We start from the raw sequence: 21,155 nt of genomic DNA, 5'->3' as shown, positions 1-21,155 counted from the left end.
TAACATTAATATCATCACATGAGAGCAAAGTGGGCACAGTGTTAGGAGGCTTTTGGGAAGGTAGGGGTTAGGGAGTAGGCAAGGCAATGGGGCATTTTATTATCAATAAATGTACAATAGGTCATCCATCTAAGACAATCCATCAAATCTGTCAAAAAGGCGTGATATACTCTGAACGTACAGCCCTCCACTCTGCAGCAACCCCGACATTATCATCACACCCGCCGACAAGGGAGGTGCCGTGGTAGTCTGGCTCGTGGACCTCTACTGGGCTGAGGCGAGATGCCAACTCTCAGACGCCTCCTCCTACTTATCCTTGGACCATGGTCCCACAGATGGGCACCAGGCCATAATCTCACAGACCATTTCAGATTTTATCACTTCCAGCAGTCTGCCCTCCACAGCCTCCAACCATATCGTTCACCAGCCCCACATGGTCCGATTTTATCTTCTCCCCAAAATCCATAGGTAGACCCTTTGTAACTGCTTTTTTTGTCCCACTGAATTAATTTCCACACAAACTCGACTCCATCCTATCCCCCCTGGTCCAATCCCTCCCCATCTATGTTCAAAACACCTCACACTTCCTCCGTCTCTTCAATGACTTCCGTTTTCCAGACCCCCACTCCCTCATCTTTACTATGGATGTTCAGTCACCCTACACCTCAATCCCCCACCAGGAAGGTCTTAAAGCCCTCTGTTTCTTCCTCGACCGCAGAACCAGCCTGAGTTAGTCAAGCATTTTGTATCTATGATGTTCAAAACCTTTCCAAATCTAACAAAATGAATGAAATCATTAACAATTAAATGATAAGTAAAATATATAAGCAAGATAAGTCGAAAGGCATAATTCATTGCATTATGTTCCTACCTAGTGTTTTCAAAACTGCACTTACATTTCAAGTGGGCAATTAATTTTGAATACAATTGTTAATTGTACTAAAGGCTTATATATAACTGACGATAGACACAAAGTGCTGGAGTAACGCAGTGGGTCAGGTAGCATCTCTGGAGAAAAAGGATTGGTGATGTTTCAGGTCAGAACCTGTCTTCAGACTGATGGGTGACTGAAACGGGTCGAAACCCTTTTTCAGATGTTTTTTGGGTCTTTTTTTTTGTTTGTTAGAAGTAAGTACAATAATGTGGTACCACAGTACCTAATACGTTGACATATTACATTTCATATACAATTTCTTCTTATTTTAATTTAATAATAAAACAGGAATAAGGAAGAAAAGAGTAGAAAAGAGGAGATTGACATAAGTGGTGCGTGAGATAGAAAGATAGGCCGAAAGAAGAAACAAGAAAGAAGAAGTAGAAAGAGAAAGAGACGACAAAGAGAAAAGAAAAAAAAAGAAAAAAGGAAAAAGGAGATTGAAACCATTTTCAGGTGGTTAAATAGTGAAATATAACTCTTTAGCTCAAAGTCTTTAAGTCACTCACTGATTTCTGGGAATTCCAGTTCTATCACCGACTCTAGTTGGATGTATTCCTGGACGGTGATGCAGGTGGATTTATCTTTAGGATATCAAGCTGCCCGAACAATTCCACCAAACCATTACAACTCCTGCCATTTCCTCCAAATACAAGGCGTAGCTATGGGCACGCATATGGGCCCCAGCTATGCCTGCCTCTTTGTAGGGTGTGTCGAACAATCCTTGTTCGAGGCGTACCAGGGCCCCATCCCCGACCTCTACCTCCGCTACATCGACGATTGCTTTGGTGCTACCTCCTGCACCCACACACAACTGACTGACTTCATCCACTTCACCACTAACTTCCATCCGGCACTCAAATACACCTGGACCATTTCGGACACTTCCCTACCATTTCTTGACCTCACTATCTCCATCGCAGGTGATAGACTTCTGACCGACATCCACTATAAGCCCACTGACTCCCATGGCTATCTAGACTACACTTCTTCCTACCCTGCATCCTGAAAGAACTCCATCCCCTACTCCCAATTCCTCCGTCTACGCCGCATCTGCTCCCAGGATGAGGCGTTCCACACCAGGGCATCAGAAATGTCTTAATTCTTCAGGGAGCGGTGGTTCTCCACCCCTACTATGGATGTGGCTCACCAGGGTCTCTTCAATACCCCGTAATACTGCTCTCTATCCCCATCCCCCCACTTGTAACAAGGGCAGAGTCCCCCTAGTCCTCGCCTTTCACCCCACTAGCCGTCACATACAACAAATAGTCCTCCGTCATTTTTGCCACCTACAACGTGACCCCACCACTCGCCACATCTTCCCATCTCCCCACCCCCCTGTCTGCTTACCGCAAAGACTGCTCCCTCCATAACTCCCTGGTCAATTCTTCCCTTCCCTCCCGCAGCACCCCCTCCCCGGGCACTTTCCCTTGCAACCGCAAGAGATGCTACACTTGTTGTTTTACCTTGCCCCTTGATTCAAGGACCCAAGCAGTCATTCCAGGTGCAACAGAGGTTTACCTGCATCTCCTCCAACCTCATCTATTGCATCCGCTGCTCCAGATGTCAGCTGATCTACATCGGTGAGACCGAGCGTAGGCTTGGCGATCGTTTCGCCAAACACCTCCGCTCGGTTCGCATTAACCAACCTGATCTCCCTGTGGCTCAGCACTTCAACTCCCCCGCCCATTCCGAATCCGAACTTTCTGTCCTGGGCCTCCTCCATGGCCAGTGAGCACCACCGGAAATTGTAGGAGCAGCACCTCATATTCCGCTTGGGCATTTGCACCCTAGCGGCAAAAACATTGACTTCTCCGATTTCCGGTAGCCCTTGCTGTTTCCTCCCCTTCTCAGCTCTCCCTCAGCCCCCGGGCTCTTCCTCTTCCTTTCTCCTTTCTTCTCCCCACCCTGCATCAGTCTGAAGAAATGTTTCTGCCCGAAACGTTGCCTGTTTCCTTCGCTCCATAGATGCTGCTGCACCCGCTGAGTTTCTCCAGCACTTTTGTCTACCTTTGATTTTCCAGCATCTACAGTTCCTTCTTAAACAATTACAATTTGTCCTTCTGCAGACTGGTTAGCACGCAACCAAAACTTTTCACTGTACGCCGATACATGTGACAATAAACTAAATCATTAAGTTTAATGTTTCTCCCATTTAGTCAATGTTTGGAATGAGGTGACTATGTACACATGCACCCACTAAAAAGGTAAATTCTTTGGCACTCTTCATTGACTTTTAACAGTATATCAGCATGGATTTCAAAAATATCTCAGTGAGATGTTTACCTACTTAGCTCAATATTAAATGAGTGCAACCCACCATCTTCTACACACTTACAGTAGCTCAGCAGTCGCTGTATGGTCTGACCTATGGATAATGCTCCCTCCCCCCGACCCTTGGCCCTGTGGTTCCTCCCCCCACCCCCCATGTGATGGCATTTTGCAATAGCATCATGATGTGTCAATAAGCGAGTTCGGTATTATGAAAAACGCAAAGAATCATGGGAATTGTCAAAGGTCACTCGCAATAAACATTCTCGGCAGCTGTGCTGTTGCATGGATACAGACCTGTGTTTCATCCATAGTCAGGATTGAATCCTGAAGGGACACCGGCCCGGAGCAGTGGAGGCCCAGGCTTACAGCCAGCGTGGAGAAGAAGTGCTAACTCCACTGCCCCGGGCCGGTGCCCCATCAGTCCATGGCTGTCGGTTAACCCGGCGGGACAGGCAGATTTGAATTGGAGTTGGCACTTCTTCTCCACGCTGGTTGTAAGCCTGGGCCACCACTGCTCCGGTCCGGTGTCCCGTCAGTCCAGGGTCACCCCGGGCAGGGATGGGTCATCCAGGAGGGGACGGGGATGGACCAGTAGCTGCTCCAGAGACCCGGGTTCGATCCTGACAACGGATGAAACGCAGGTCTGTTTCCATGCAGCAGCAACACAGCTGCCAAGAATGTTTATCGCGAGTGACCTATGACCTGGGCATGCGCAGTCGGAATACCGAACTCGCTTATACCTACGCCTGCCAATATAGGAACATTACCACTCTTCTGACTGTCAGTTCCAATTACTCCAGGAACTGTTCATTTAGCTCAGTTATATATTACTTTGAAATAGAAGGTGGTTCTGAGAGTCTATCCACCTCTCCAGTTCTCCACACAAATGCTTCTCTGCAGGAAGAGATGTTGTTCTGAGCGTCTCTTGGTCAGCTGGTGTATACCAGTATGTGGTGACAGCATGTCTGCCATGGTCTAATTAGAACAAAGATATGCTAATACAATTTGCTATCCCTTGCTGGGAGATATGATGAGGGATGACATGCACCGCACAGTCGAATGGTGCACAATTCCTTGGTAGTTTCAAACAGGTCGGAACTGGGAACATGTTGACAATACAGCTCGAACACCACTCATTCTGCAAGCGGCTACTAAAACAATACAAGACAATGGTCTGGTAATTTACATCTTAATCAATTCATGGCTGAACGAGATCAAAGACTCATGGTGGATTTATCTTGCTATGTTACCAACATAAAAAGCAGTTCTTATGAGGGGCCAAATATTACTGATTACTACTGATGGCTGTAAGCATTAAAACTGAAGAATGTTAAAAAAAATGAGCAGTTGTTCAGTATCACAATCAACAATTAAGATTCCATGCTTTTAAGACCCTTAAGTGAAGAACTAGTAAATGTTTTAAGGTAAAATTAATTAAAAAATATATATAAGAGCACCAAGAACCATAGTATGCAACTTTTATGTGGATGGATTAAAATCCAGTAGCAGGGAAAGGGGAAAATGTAACTTTTGTAATACCTAAAACCTTCTTGAGAGTCGTTCGGTTAAATAAATGAGAACTCACAAACTATTTTGTGCATCTTGCAGGATGAAGGGAGGATAACAACTAAATTCAGATGGGATATGATCAGACCAGCACATTCAGTACATTTGAGAACTCACATGGTCATCTTGAAGATCAATATATTTTTTATTTTAATCAGTTAAAAAATCTGGAATGGTGCTTGGTTTATAAGTTATTTTGCTGCAATGTGAAGAACTCGGCAGATACATACTATTTGATGCCAACCAGTAAAGTATTTTGTTCTTGGTGCTCTTATATCTTTTTTGAAATTCATTTTAACCTTAAAAACATTTACCAGCTCATCACTCAAGGGTCTTAAAAGCATGAAATCTTAATTGTTGATTGTGAAACTGAGCAACTGCTCTTTTTTTTTTTTAACATTCTTCAGTTTAAATGCTTACATCCATCCATCTTGTGACTTCATTAAATTGCAAGTGACAGAATTACTATCAAGATTTATCTCAAACTGTCATGTAGATTATTTTAGCAAAGCTGGAACAAGACGATGGCTGTGAAGATATAGCCCCAGATAATGAATTAATTTTGGAAAATAACCTCAGAGTTGCAATGCAACAGATGTATTCAAATAAGATAAACACACCAAGGAATGGGTTTAGAAAACTTACATGTAAATTATTCAAAAAATGTTGACAAGCATAAATGTTTTTTTTTTCTTGTATATCATTTATTGCCTTGTATACATGGTTTCTGATTACACTGTTAAATTAACTAAATTTCTAACTGATTAACTCACATTAAAATTCCATCACTTGTGATTCACTTTGCAAATATGTTGCATTTCTGCTTTCATGTTAAAAGTGGGAGGATTGGATGCTTTTGTTCCAACACTGATACAGGGTCACTCAATGGCTGAAGATTTAACCGGCTGAAATTATTTTTAGTTGCAGGTTGGGAAGATCTGCCTCCTTGCTGCTGCGTGTTTGGTGCCAGCTGCTTGAACGCACATTCCCACACACGTTTAAATGTTCACCTGCATCTCCTGTCAACCCGCAATGGGGCAAACATTCGGGCCAGCCTGAATGAGCCATTATTTAAGCTGTCTTCAGTCATTGTCCTCGCAGCTTAAACAACCAGCTTTGATCATGGGGGGAGGGGCTTTTGATGGCTACATCTGGCTACTTATGAGTTTATTGACTTCTTTCTTAATAATATCGGGTACTGACGTGAAGTGCAAAATGCACTGCTCAAATTCACAGGTGTTTGGTATTAGAAAAAGATGCACCTGTTACTGGGAACAAAAGCCAGCAATAAGTCATGATTCTCCTCAAGAAATCTATATGAACAAGGCCAAACGCAATGCATCACTTTACCATGGAACACCTTGTGGAGTACAAGCTAACAGGTGGCACAGATGTTTCAAATATGCCGGACTTTAAAGAGACCAGTTTGTTGACAGTTTCATCTTTTCTGATGCGAGTAGGTGTCAGGTTTCCTGTTAATTGGGGGTTGGCATTGATCATTCATGGGGTGCTATTGATGAAAATGATCATGATAATCAATTGCATGAAACTACATAGAAATCACATAATAAGAATTGCCATGTTCTATCTACTACGTACATCTATGCTCGCATAAACTAGATCATCTCAAAATCTCCCACATCAAGTCAAGTCAAGTTTATTCGTCACATACACATACGAGATGTGCAGTGAAATGAAAAGTGGCAATGCTCGCGGACTTTGTGCAAAAAAACAAACAAACAAACAAACAAACTACAAACAGAATGGAACAGAATCACATATTCTTTTACATATTGTGGGCGGAAGGAAAAAGGGGGAAAAAATGGCATCAAGTCATTCAGGTTTCCCATAAATTAATCTTTGCTATTTGATTCTAGCATGCCATGAGTTTTTAGATTTTGCTTTCCCACCACTCAATAGACAATAGACAATAAGTGCAGGAGTAGGCCATTTGGCCCTTCGAGCCAGCACCGCCATTCAATGTGATCATGGCTGATCATCCCCAATCAGTAGTACCCTGTTCCTGCCTTCTCCCCATATCCCCTTACTCCGCTATCTTTAAGAGCCCCATCTAGCTCTCTCTTGAAAGTATCCAGAGAACCGGCCTCCACCGCCCTCTGAGGCAGAGAATTCCATAGACTCACAACTCTCTGTGTGAAAAAGTGTTTCCTCGTCTGCGTTCTAAATGGCTTACCACCTTATTTCTTAAATAGTGTCCAAATCCTTAATAATCTTGTATGTTTCAATAAGATCACCTCTCATCCTTCACTCATAATAAAGTAACAAGAATGTGAAGTAATTGTCCACAAAGTAATTGTTCATGAAGTCCACAAGTACGGTGGCACAGTGGTGTGGCGGTAAAGTTGCTGCCTTACAGCAGCAGAGACACAGGTTCAATCCCAACCACGGGTGCTATCTGTACGGAATTTGTACGTTCTCCCTGTGACTGCGTGGGTTTTCTCCAGGTGCTCCAGTTTCCACCCAAGAGGTACAGGTTTGTTGGTTATTGGCAAATTGCCCTTAGTGTGTAGGATTGTTGGTCGGCATGGACTGGATAGGCTGAAGGACCTGTTTCCGCGCTGTATCTTTAAACTAAACGAATGAAAAGATCTTTTTTTGAGCAATGATATAAAACTGTCACCTTGAGCTGCTTTCAACTCTGATCATTTATATTTCAAAAGAAAAATAAATCCTCTCTAAATGTAACTTTTCCCACCTCAAAATAACTTTCCTCTTTTCTTCTAACGGTACTTATTTTCATTGTATAGTCTTATGAATCACTTGGGCACCACAGAGCTGTGATTCCTTTGTTTCAGGGCAGCAGTGAGAACAGACACACTGTGTCCCCACAAGCTCCCAACATTTAACAGCACCGGGCCTGTACTCACTAGGGTTTAGAAGGATGAGCGGCACCCTCATTGAAACTTAGCGAAAAGTGCAAGGCCTGGATAGAGTGGTTGTGGAGAGGATGTTTCCACTTGTGTGAGAATCTAGGACCAGAGATCATAGCCTCAGAGTAAAAAGACGTACCTTTAGAAAGATGATGAGGAGGAATTTCTTTAGTCAGAGGGGGTGAATCTGTGGAATTCATTGCCACAGAAGGCTGTGGAGGCCAAGTCTATGGTGGAGATTGATAGGTTCTTGATTAGTAAGGGTGCCATGGGTTATGGGGAGAAGGCAGAAGAATGGGGTTGAGAGGGAAAAATAGATCAGCGGGAGTTGACCTGATGGGAAGAATGGCCTCATTCTGCTCCGACAACTTATGAACATAAACTAAGCTCGATCCTATCCCGTCAGTCATCTAGTTCAAAGCTGGCATATGCTTGCATAACCTCTGAACATGGAGTGGCAAAGCACATCAATCCAAACAATAATGTCATAGACTACAAAAGCAAGCACATGATACTCAACATGTACAAAGCTCTGGTTAGGCCATAACTGGAACATTATCTCGATTTCAAGCCACCAGACTCTGAGAAATGTGTGGACGTGGGTGCAGAAGAAATTTACGAGAATAGTTCCAGGAATCAGCGATTTCAGCTATGTGTTTAGACTGGAGAGCCTGTCCATGCAGGAAAGAAATTTAAAGGGACATTTAGTAGAGTCGAGCAGGAATGTGAAGGATTGTGATAGGATATATAGTAGATAGACCAAGTGCACACATGATTTGTTTAGTTAGAGCTACAGCATGGAAACAGGCACTTTGGTCCACTGAGTCCACGTTGACCACCTTTTCACTCTAGTTCCATATTACAGAGGCTAATTAACCCACAAACCCACTGTGGGAGGAAACCGGAACACCTGGAGGAAGCTCACACAGTCACAGAGAGAACGTGTAAACTCCACACAGACAGCAACCGAGGTTGGGATTGAAACCGGGTCTATAGCGCCGTGACACAGCGGTTTGATCAGCCTCGGCACTGAGCTAAGCCCATCATTGTAGGCGGAATTTGGGGGAAAAGTAAGGCAAAGCTTTTTAATGCAGAATATAGCCAGCAAGCTATCGGGCTGAAAGGGCAATGGATAAACAGTCCAAGAGGGATTTTGGATTGGATAATGAAAATTAGTTGTAGGAATATGAGGAAAGGGAGGTGCAACATGACTCTGCAGTTGAAGCAAGGTTCATTGAATTATAGTAGTTTAGTTTAGTTCAGCTTAGTTAATTGTCACATATTTTGGCAAAAGGATTTGAGTATAAGATTCATAGCACAATGATTTGAGTATAAGAGTAGGGAGGTTCTACTGCAGATGTACAGGGTCTTGGTGAGATCACACCTGGAATATTGTGTACAGTTTAGTCTCCAAATCTGAGAAAAGACATTCTTGCCATGGAGGGAGTACAGAGAAGGTTCACCAGACTGATTCCTGGGATGGCAGGACTTTCATATGAAGAAAGACTGGATAGACTCGGCTTGTACACGCTAGAATTTAGAAGATTGAGGGGGGATCTTATAGAAACTTACAAAATTCTTAAGCGGTTGGACAGGCTAGATGCAGGAAGATTATTCCCGATGTTGGGGATGTCCAGAACAAGGGGTCACAGTTTAAGGATAAGAGGGAAGTCTTTTAGGACCAAGATGAGAAAATCATTTTTCACACAGAGAGTGGTGAATCTGTGGAATTCTCTGCCACAGAAGGTAGTTGAGGCCAGTTCATTGGCTAGATTTAAGAGGGAGTTAGGTGTGGACCTTGTGGCTAAAGGGATCAGGGGGTATGGAGAGAAGGCAGGTACAGGAAACTGAGTTGGATGATCAGCCATGATCATATTGAATGGTGGTGCAGGCTTGAAGTGCCGAATGGCCTACTCCTGCACCTATTTTCTATGTTTCTATGTTTCTATGTACCGAGGTATCCAATGCTAACCAGTCAGCGGAAAGACTAGACATGATTACAATCGAGCTGTCCACAGTGTACAGTTACATGATAAAGGGAATAACATTTAGTGTAAGATAAAGCCCAGTAAAGTCCGATTAAAGATAGTCCAAGGATCTTCAAAACGGTAGATAGTAGTTCAGGATCGATCTCTTGTTGTTGGTTAGATGGTTCAGTTACCTGATAACAGCTGGGAAGAAACTGGAAATCATTCTAACTTTGGTGGAATGAATTTTGGTGGTATTGTATAACATTTTTCTCTTGATAATACAATTTAATTACAGTTTAATACAGTCAACAGAAATGTATTTCCAGGGTGCTATTTTATCCGCTCACTGTACCAGAGGTATTGAGACAACTGTTGAGCCCAGGTGGCCTTAGAAGGGATTTTGAGACTAGTTTAGTATCCCAGAACATAGAGCATTTCTTCATTAAACAGCCTGGTAGCAAAAACAAGTTCGATTGCATTTAATATTAGGTAGAAGGCTGAGTATAAAGAAGAGTCCCGACCTGAAACAATACCTATCCATGTTCTCCAGAGAAGCTGCCTGACCCGCAGAGTTACTCCAGCACTTTGTGTCTTGTTTTTTTCTCTGAGTCAACCGCTTGTTCTTTAACAAAACCAGTTAATAAGATGATCAGAAGTCATAAACATGACCAAACTTGAGGCAGTTTCTCTAAGCTTTGGTATAAGGTTGATATGCAGAAGGGTTAACTACTAGAAGCACCAGTCCAGTCACTACAAAGTATTTTCATTTAGCTGCAGAAGCTAAGCAAACACGGAAAGAGAGAAGGGTTAGACCATCTGAGCACAAGGACAAAAGCATACTGTTTTATTCTGCTGCTGCAATCTTGGCTTTTGGATTAATTATGAAAGGACACAGGAGTTGTTTTAGTTCTGATTTAAAGCTTCACAAGGAGCACCATTCCCTTGGCCATAGTGATATAATATTGTTTTTTAAATCCAACAGTAGAAATGGGAACTAAAACAAAGCTTGTTCCAAAGAAAAATGTTCGTTTGTTTGCAGTCGATATGGGATTTTATTTATATGGACAATGAATGGCCTGGGAGGTTGCCATTGGAAAACATTATAAATTAGACATGCAGCACACACACTGCGTGCATTTTAAGACCATAAGATAATAGAAACATAGAAACATAGAAAATAGGTGCAGGAGTAGGCCATTCGACCCTTCGAGCCTGCACCGCCATTCAATATGATCATGGCCGATCATCCAACTCAGTATCCTGTACCTGCCTTCTCTCCATACCCCCTGATCCCTTTAGCCACAAGGGCCACATCTAACTCTCTCTTAAATATAGCCAATGAACTGGCCTCAACTACCTTCTGTGGCAGAGAATTCCACAGATTCACTACTCTCCGTGTGAAAAATGTTTTTCTCATCTCGGTCCTAAAAGATTTCCCCCTTATCCTTAAACTGTGACCCCTTGTTCTGGACTTCCCCAACATCGGGAATAATCTTCCTGCATCCAGCCTGTCCAACCCCTTAAGAATGTTGTAAGTTTCTATAAGATCCCCCCCTCAATCTTCTAAATTCTAGCGAGTACAAGCCGAGTCTATCCAGTCTTTCTTCATATGGAAGTCCTTTCACACAGAGAGTGGTGAATCTCTGGAACTCTGCCACAGAGGGTAGTTGAAGCCAGTTCATTGGCTATATTTATGAGGGAGTTAGATATGGCCCTTCTGGCTAAGGGGATCAGGGGGTATGGAGAGAAGGCAGGTACGGGATACTGAGTTGGATGATCAGCCATGATCATATTGAATGGCGGTGCAGGCTCGAAGGGCCGAATGGTCTACTTCTGCACCTAATTTCTATGTTTCTATGTTTCTATGTCAATGGACACAGTCTTCTCTCCAGGGTAGGGGAATCTAACACTAGAGGGTTTACACCTAAAGTGAGAGAGGGAATATTTGAAAAGGGACCTGAAGGGCAGTTTTTTCACACGGAAGGTGGTGCATATATGGAATGACTGTCAGAAGAAGTGGTAGAGGTAGGTACAATTACAACATTGAAAAGACAATTAGACGGGAACGTGGATAGGAAAAGTTGGGATGATTATGGGCTAGGCACAGGCAAGAGGGATGAACTTGGTTAGGCCACTTGAATGGCACAGACAAGTTAGGCCAAATGGAAAGTTCCTATGCAGTATATCTCCATGACTCTTTCTCTGTTTGACTCAGAACAAAACGTTTTAGAGGGGCACACATAGATAAGTTCCCATTAAATGTTTATTCTCAATATTGTTGTTTGTTTTTCCCACCACGCAAGATCAATGTTGTAGATCCAAAGCTCCATTCTTTGCATTTCATAATGGACTACTTTCAGCAATTTAGTTTAGTTTAGTTTAGTTTAGATACAGCGCGGAAACAGGCCTTTCAGACCACCAAGTTCGCACCGACCAAGAATCATTCACATTCACATTAACACTATCCTATACACACTAGGGACAATTTACATTCATACCAAGCCTATTAGCCTAGAAACCTGTACGTCTTTGGAGTGTGGGAGGAAACCTAAGATATCGGAGAAAACTTGTGCAGGTCCGCAGAGAACGTACAAACTCCATACAGACAGCACACGCAGTCAGGATCGAACTCTGGTGCTGTAAATGCCCCTGTCCCACTTAGGAAACCTGAACGGAAACCTCTGGGGACTTTGTGCCCAACCCAAGGTTTCCGTGCGGTTCCCGGAGGTTTTTGTCAATCTCCCTACCTGCTTCCACTACCTGCAACCTTCGGCAACCACCTGCAACCTCTGGGAACCGCATGGAAACCTTGGGTGGGGCACAAAGTCTCCAGAGGTTTCCGTTCGGGTTTCCTAAGTGGGACAGGGGCATTAGGCAGCAACTCTACCGCTGCACCGCCATGCTGCATATCACGTGGATGTGAGGTAGTCATAGTTTTGACAAATAGTCATTTTCAACATTTCATGACTTAATAAAAAGGAAATCATTTTACTAGAATGAAAATGTGAAATGATGGGACTTGTGTATGAGCTTCTACTCTGAGCTTCAACATAGCAGTAAAAAAACAATCCAAGTGCGTGGAAACATGTTCTGCTTTGCAAAATCATAAACATTTGTACAGTTTACTATGTCAAAGGTGACAGATACATGCATATTGTGGGTTGAATTTAGCTTGGGGGGCTTTTGCCACAAGTCCAAACACATTTCTGTATTTTCCAAATAACCTAGGTACATATGCTTTCATATTTTATAATTAATTATGAATTCCATTTACCTGATGAATTTTACAACAATAATTAAATAAGAATCGATCCTTTTATTGAATGAATTATTTTGATTATACTTAATTCTATTTCTTGATGGCAGTATCTTTGGATGGAATGATCATTTCTGTAGTTGAGCTAATCATATTCCTTTTCTGCACTCTGTATCTTTGCTCCATCTATTGTAAATGAGTTTGGCTTCATTGTATTTATATATTGCATACATGATCTACTTGGACAGCATGCCAAACACGCCTTCTCACTCCACCTCGGGAAATGTTACATTAATAAATCTAAACCTAAACCAACATATCAAGCAGAGAATACTTTACCTTTGAAAATAAAAAAAAAACAAGTGACTTCAGCTATAAATTTCGGACCTAATGTTAATTTCAAATGAAAATGAAAATCTGATTTTACTTTAACTTTAGTTTCTTTTATCATAGCTGCAGCCTGATCTGCATGATTTTCTATTTCATTTTCTATCAACACTACATTGCTACATTTGCGACTTTACCAGTGACAGTGCTGTCTGAGGTGTGTTTAAAAATCATGATTAGGTATTTAATGAAAAACGTGCCAAGCAGACACAGCAGTGGTCCATGGTTCTTGTGTATGCATTCATTTGTTCTATATCTCTCTACATCACTGTCTATGTCTCCCGTTTCCCTTTCCCCTGACTCTGTCTGTGGAAGGGTCCTGGCGCGAAATGTCACCTATTTCTTTTCTCCAGAGATGCTGTCTGACCCGCTGAGTTACTCCGACTTTTTGTATCTATCTATGGTTCCTCAAATTTTTTTGGCCGTTCATTAAGTTAGTGGCTGATCCCAGGTCCCCAAGTCTACTTCACCAACATTAATAGATCACCTAATAAGGACAGGTTTTGAGGGATGTGGACCAAATGCAGGCAGGTGGGACTAGTGTATCTGGGACATGTTGGCCGGTGAGGGCAAAATGGGCCGATGGGCCTGTTTTCACACTGTATCACTCTATGACTCTAACGGTTCAAAAATATATTGTTCAATATCAACATGTTTACCAGAGGCACGTCATTTCTTTTTTGTGCACAATTACAGTAGCATTGTGCTAAAAAAATTATCTGGAACTTTTTTTTCTTTTATACAAATAGGTTTATCTCTGGAATACAAATGGTGTCGTATACGTACATTCAGTAATGGCTAAAGGTGAACACCTCCGCTCAGACCGCATTATCCTACCTGAACTCCCAGTTGCTAAACACACCCATTCCCAATTCCCACACTGACCTTTCTGTCCTGGGCCTCCTCCACTGTCAGAGTGAGGCCCAGCACAAATTGGAGAACAGCTCCTCATATTTTGTTAGGGCAGCTTACACCCCAGCGGTATGAAAATTGACTTCTCTAACTTCAAATAACCCATGCTTTCCCTCCCTCTCCATCCCTTCCCCTTCCCAGTTCTCTGACCAGTCGTACTGTCTCCGACAATATTTATTATCTCTGTTTGCTTTGTTGTTACCTTCTCCCAGCTAACAATGACCTCTTCTACATGTTCCTTGATCTCCATTCCCTTTGTGCTCTCTTAACGCCTGGTACTTCCATATCAATGTATTTCCCTTTCCCCAGACATCAGTCTAAAGAAGGGTCTCGATCCGAAACGATACCATTACTTCTCTCCAGAGATGCTGCCTGTCCCGCTGAGTTACTCCAGCATTTGTGTCCAAAAGCGTACCAGGTGTTGTTCCAACTATCCAAACCCAAGTGCACATTACATTTAAAGATAAACACTAGAGTCCATGATGATAAAAATATCTAATAAGCAAAACAACTGGTCAAATGAAAATTGCAAAGAATACAAATGATTCCAGGAAGCATGTGGCCTTGCACTTTTCCATGTTGGCTGCAGCCAAGTTGAGAGAAGGCCATCTGTGTTTATGGCAATAAACAGCGGAGATGTTGATTATGTGCAGTTCTGGTCCGAGAATCCTGATGACACTGCATCACATTGCAGCAGCGTGAGGTGGCTGGCTGGCTACAGGGAGGGTGGGGGGGGGGGGGGGGGGGGGGGGCATTGCCAAAGAACCATTTTCAGAGCACAAATGCTAACATCTGAAGGAAGGTCAGCGCTTGCTTGTTTTGTACGGAGCCACTGGGACCAGACTTCCACTGGGCTTGCATTCAGGAATGAAGTCGAGAGCTCTGTTATCATCAACGTCCCTGGATCCCTTCCAATGCACCAGATGCCAGTGGTCTATTTCTGGGTGAACCAAGAACCAAGCAATGGACAGTAGGTGGGGTTCTGTTGGACTGGGTTAGATGGGAGAGGGCAGTGTGCGAGAGCCCCTGCGTTCCTGCCGGTCTCCCCATAATCCCCTGACTCCACTATTTTTACTCATTCCCCCGAAAGCCTTCTAGCTCTCTCTTGAAATCCGCATCCTCTCAGACCTTGCCTCCACCGCCACAGGTCTTGAGGCACCAGAAGTTCCACAATAAAGCCCAGCTCAATCACCAGCCTCGTGACGGCTAAAAAGTGTTTCCGCGCCAGTATTTAGGCTGGCTGGCCGTGGACTACCAATCTCCTTGCGGCTCGTCCTCTTGATCTTCACCGGGACCCAGGACTCGGTCCCACTTATGCCCTTGTCCCACTTAAAACTCATTGTCAAAACGGGTGGAGGCTAATGACCCCTGGTCCACACTTAGTGGAAACTGAACAGGGCCACCATCACCACAAGCCCCTGCGGCTTCTGGCGACGTCACTCATAAGCTCCCGCAGCCTCATCTGTCTCCCAGAGGCCCGATTTGCGGCACCACCCCTCCCCACCAGGACCGGGCAGCCCCACTCCCCAGCCGTCGGCAGCCGTGAGCTTTGCCACTCTAGGTGCCGTGGTTACAGTATTCTGCGAGTGTCCCATCCTGCCTGGATGTCCGTCTACTCATGTTTTTTTTTCCGATATGGTGAGTTTTTGAGGATATTTCTTTAGTCAGTCCAGATAAGTTGCTGGTAGTATCCGGTTGGAAATGCGGCGGGACATGTTTATCACACTGAAAATGTGAGTAGGTAATGCCAAAATGGAAGGTTTGTGGCCTAGCACTTAGAAGAATGATGACAGCAGATTGCCCGATTGGAGAGGCGGTCAACAGGGAAAGCATTCAATTTCGGCCACACCCAATGTTCACAGTGATATTCTTTTCATTACCGGAGGTTGATTTATCTCCAAACTTGTCATACCGGAAAATATAGGTGGGTTGATTGGGAGGTTTTATGCCACGACGGGAAACATGTTAGGCGTTCGACTGTGGAAATGGGGAAGGCTGTGGCCCTACGGATACCTTTCACGGAACAGATAGGATAGGAAATCAGAAGTGCACGACAACCAAAAGTAGAAAGACCCTACTGTGTGAAGGACACTTTTTAGCAACAGCTCCGATCCACAAACTGAGAGGATTATCTTGGTGAGAGACTCACCTGGGGCATTGTGGTGGCTCTGCAGCAAATGACAAGAATAGCTCCATCTGTTTTATTCCATGTTTTGCAGGCCTGATGGCCCACTTTGGTCTGTGATGAACAACAAACATCGCCGGTCACAACACGAAGTACTCTTTTATAATTATACTAGAGCCCCATTGATGTTCATCTCTCCCCATTCGTCTGCTGGTCCCCCAATCCAATATTTCACCTCTCCCCCACATTTCCTATATCGTCCAGTGGGGGGGGGTAGCGGGGGTTGTGCTCTGTGACAGCTCTATCTAGTTGTATGGTGGGCCGCGAAGGACACTTTCCAAAGGGTCTAGTATGGACATTGTGGGCCGCAAGTGCCTTTGGGCACTGGCAGTTTGTCCGTGCACTCAGCCTGGGTAGAGCTAGGCCCTCCACTTCAGCGCCTTGTGGGAGGTGGCACGCTCAGTTCACATTGGTCATGTCCATGGTAGAACCTGCAATTTGTCCACACACTGCGGTGGAAGTTACTGCGCTCAATGCAAGCCCTGGTGAGTGGCCTGGACAGTACTTTCAGTCACCACTGGAGAGCTGCCAGTAGAAACTCATGGCACAGCACGATTTTCATTTGCCAAGCTGGTCACGAGCAAGAAGGGATGGAGTATAACCAGTAGAGAGACAAGGGTCAATTATTAGACATTAACTCGTTCTGACCGCCCCTTCTGCAGACTATCAGGGTCCCAAAACACTTCTAGTCTGGCTGACTCCCCTGGCAGGAGCAATGGGTAGGGGGTGGCGTACGGGGGAAATCCATTGTAATAGCGCACTGGGGGGGGATGTTCCGATGTCCATCATCATGAGCAAAGGTCCTGAGGTCGGGTCCGAATCAGCGTGAGCTCTTTTGTACGTAGGCTGGGGGGGCTACTACTGCCACCCGTGAAAGGTACTCTGAACTTGAATTTTGCCTGTATGGTCCAAGACTGGACACTTTTTGTTGGCCAAACCTGTGTCCCTCCTGGGTCAATACAGGGCTGGTTGGGCAAAATGGGCATTTCTGGGCATTCTTTGATCAAAAGTCTCGTTAGCTTAGCCTAATAGGCGCTTGTGGCCTGACTTTCTTGGTGTTTTACAGCGGCAGCCAAACAACCGTCTTTTCATTTAATTTCCAATGCATCAGTTTCACACAAAGCGAATATCTCATTGCATTTTCACTGTCAGGCTTCCATTGCCAATCAGCATATCAAAGCACAGGGCTGGCCAAGCAAACAGCTGATTTTGCAATCTTTCTACCTTTCATGTCCATTCAAATCGGACGGGCTCACTGGGGCTCCTAGTGTCTACTTTAGCACTCGTCGACTCATGTGCATCATGATTGTCATCCACACCAGATCAGGCCTTGGCCGACCCCCCATGAGCAGGAAACAAGTGGACCGAGCCAGTTTACCGGCCCTTCACGAGGAGAACCATCGGCGAACGAACGTCTGTGGCTACGAACCCGATTTGCTTCGACACCGTTGCTAGGACAATATGCACTGGCAGTCCCTCCTCAAAGCAGTAGGGACAAGGCGGGACAGAAGGAACCCATTACGGAAGTGGAGTCACTGGCACCAGCTTGCCCATCGTCTGCCGAGCTTTCGCACCGGGCGCCGAAGGCTGCTCCACTCCAGCTTCACATGCACGTGGAACGGTTTGAGGCTAACTCATCCGTGCAACCGGGGCCCATACGCCAATACGCTCAAGCTGGAAGGAAGGCCATTTTCTCCTGTCCTGCGGAGTGGTCCGCAGCAAAATCTCCACCACAGGGTCACGAAGCACTTCCACTTCGTGTTCTTCCGGATTGCACTGATCCAGTTGCCTTCGACTCGCTTTGCGGTATTCCTTGTATGACCGTTAAAACCTAAGCTCCTATCCAGTATGAACACTGTGTATGTCCAGCGGCATCACGCGTGAACATGCCGTATCCAGTTGACCACTTCCAAGAGGCTCGCACAGCTACGGAGTTAACACTGGAGTTGATGGCAAGTCGAGCTGAATCCTGACACCGAGTCGACCAATGCCAACTCCATGGCTCATCCCCAGGCCACAAACACTTGCCGCTACAAGGTGACCCAGTTCTACCGTGTACCGAATAAATTGGCATGGATGAGACTAAGCAAGGGCACCGAGCGATCACATCACGGCACCCGATGCGGGACTCAGCGACATAGGTCCTCAGAGTTCCGGCACGCAGGTCCGTGGATACGCTCTAGCGACACAAAACCGAGTACCATTGGCCAGCGTCCCGCTACATATGGATCCCAACGCATCGCCCACATGTCCAACATGCAGCAGCTCTGGTGACTGCCCTACGCTCCCAGCGCGCCAGTGTCATCGTACGGAAACTAAACGCAGTGTTCGCTCATGTTCAGGGGGAATAATTCGTACAGCTAGTCGACTTGGAGAATGGCTTGGATCATATCGACAGTCCCGTAGAATAACGGCCAGTTCTACACTTGTGGTGCGCTTGGGCCTCGATCAAATGGTCGACAGGTGTGTACGCTCCTATCGGTCCTAACCATAACACGCCAACTCGTGCTGCCGGCAGAACCACGGGTCTGAACTTGAGCTAAGCGAAAGTTCGTGCTTTTGGCTAGGTCTTGTCCTGAACCGACGGCTAATTCCCAGAAGGTTACGCGCAGTGAAGTCCTTACCATCGGCGAGTATAGAGCGCACCGGCCCTCGTGGGACCGGCCCTTTAAGCATATTCGCTTTTCAGGGTCTATAACAATTTGCAAAGTTATTCCAAGTAATTATTTGATATTACCAGTCCACCACCACCTTTCACGACAACTGGTGGTCTAGCACCTCCTTTAATCCAGACACAATCCCCCTCCCCCCGCCCTCCAGAAGTCCCCTGAGAGTGTGGCATCTAGACTGGACGAGGCAGCTGATCTGAACCTCATCGGGACTTCCGCGCAGATAGGTGGGTTGCATTTGCCCCCGTGGCCAGGGCTCTGGAACTCCAGCCTGGCCGGAGCCATCCGATACGCTCCCATAGTCTACTTTTGCTGCTGATCGACCGGTCGAATTTGCCACCTGCGGCCAGGGCTCCAGAACTCCGTCTCGGCTGGCACCGGCAGACCTATTCCCACCTCTGCGCCTGACTTTGCCGGCTGGTATCTGCGGCCGTGACCTCTGCAAAATGGATAATCCACAAAGGCTCTGGAACCAATGTTGCCGGAAAATCGGTGGTGGACCTGTGTATGGAAGATGCTCTACTCTACTTTGTTAAAGAACCTTTCTCACTTGACTGAACACAAATAAATCGAGAATATTTGCTGCCAATTATTTTCTCGTAACTTTTATATTATTTCATGTTTAATGGATTCAAAAATCACGATTAACAAATTAAGTTTTTAAATGATTTCCTCACAATTAAACAATATCTTTTACAAATCAGTATTAAAGCAATGTTCAAAGTGAAATTCATCAGTTACTTAGACTGACACCTGTCAATAACCTGTGTACTGATCCTATTTCCCCAAAGTTAATTTAAAGATGTTTCCACAATCAGAATAATTTTTCAGTCATACATTATTTTCTTTTAGAATACATGTCATTTGGTTCAGTGCATAGATCTGGAATGTGTCTGTTTTTCTTCACTTGTCACTCTTGACATTTATCACTGGCTAGTTCTCCGTGCAAAGCCTTGGTTACTTACATATGTTGTACTTAATGAATTCTTGTGCTCCATTGGATTCGTGGCTGCAGCTGGAAGTAGGTATTGTCAATGATTTGTATTGTGTGGTTATATTAGTTCCTTTGCTACCTTATCTGATGTATCTCCAAATGTGCCATCATGTGCGATATATTCTTTATGCTGGGGTGGCATTGTAGCGCAGCGGTAGAGTTGCTGCCTTACAACATTATTCATGTTATTCCCTTCATCATGTATCTGTGTATCATGTATCTGTACACTGTGAAAGGCTCAATTCTAATCACGTATTGTCTTTCCGCTGACTGATTAACATGCAACGAAAGATTTTCACTGTACCTCGATACACGTGACAATAAACTAAACTATACTAAAAAGAGTTAAATCATTCATCAAAGGCATTTCACGGTGCATGTGGCACAACTTTGAATCCCATGCACCTCTGCATGTGGCATGCACAGGTCCGGTGGCATGTTTAACTATTGCTGTTGCTGCAATACAGAATACTATAGCACAATGTAGTTGTATGAGTCTTGACCAAGAAAGCAGATGCAAATACTGAGAGGAAGAAAGAGACCGGACCATTTGTTTTGGGAGTGAACCGAAGAAGGTTATAAATGTACTAAGAGATTTGATTGTAGGTGAAGCTTTCTACCTTCCATGTGGCAACTGGCTATGGATAACTTTTGTGATCCTCACTCCATTGCCCCTGAACACCACGATCGATGTTCATTCAGAAAACTGGGGAAGGAATTCTATGTTCAATGCAGCACAATGCCCATTGAATCATCTGAACCATCCCGCAAAATCCCAACTGAGATCTGGCGCTTAATAAATTCAGGCATGGATGTGTATGAAGGTAGACACAAAATGCTGGAGTAACTCAGCAGGACAGACAACATCTCTGGAGAGAAGCAATGGGTGATGTTTCAGGCCAAGATCCCCAAAACGTCACCCATTACTTTTCTCCAGAAATACTGCCTGGCCCGCTGAGTTACTCCAGCATTTTGCATCTACAGTACCTTCGATTTAAACCAGCATCTGCAGTTCTTCCCTACACATGGATGTGTCTGAGCCTGACTCCTGAAATTAGGTCCTGTTACAGATTCAGATCAGATTCAGATTCAGATTCAACTTTATTGTCATTGTGCA

This window comes from Leucoraja erinacea, chromosome 7 (genome assembly GCF_028641065.1).
Source record: "Leucoraja erinacea ecotype New England chromosome 7, Leri_hhj_1, whole genome shotgun sequence".
NCBI classification, from domain to species: Eukaryota; Metazoa; Chordata; class Chondrichthyes; order Rajiformes; family Rajidae; genus Leucoraja; species Leucoraja erinaceus.
The sequence above is the reverse complement of the archived record's forward strand: the minus strand, read 5'-3'. Positions refer to the sequence as shown.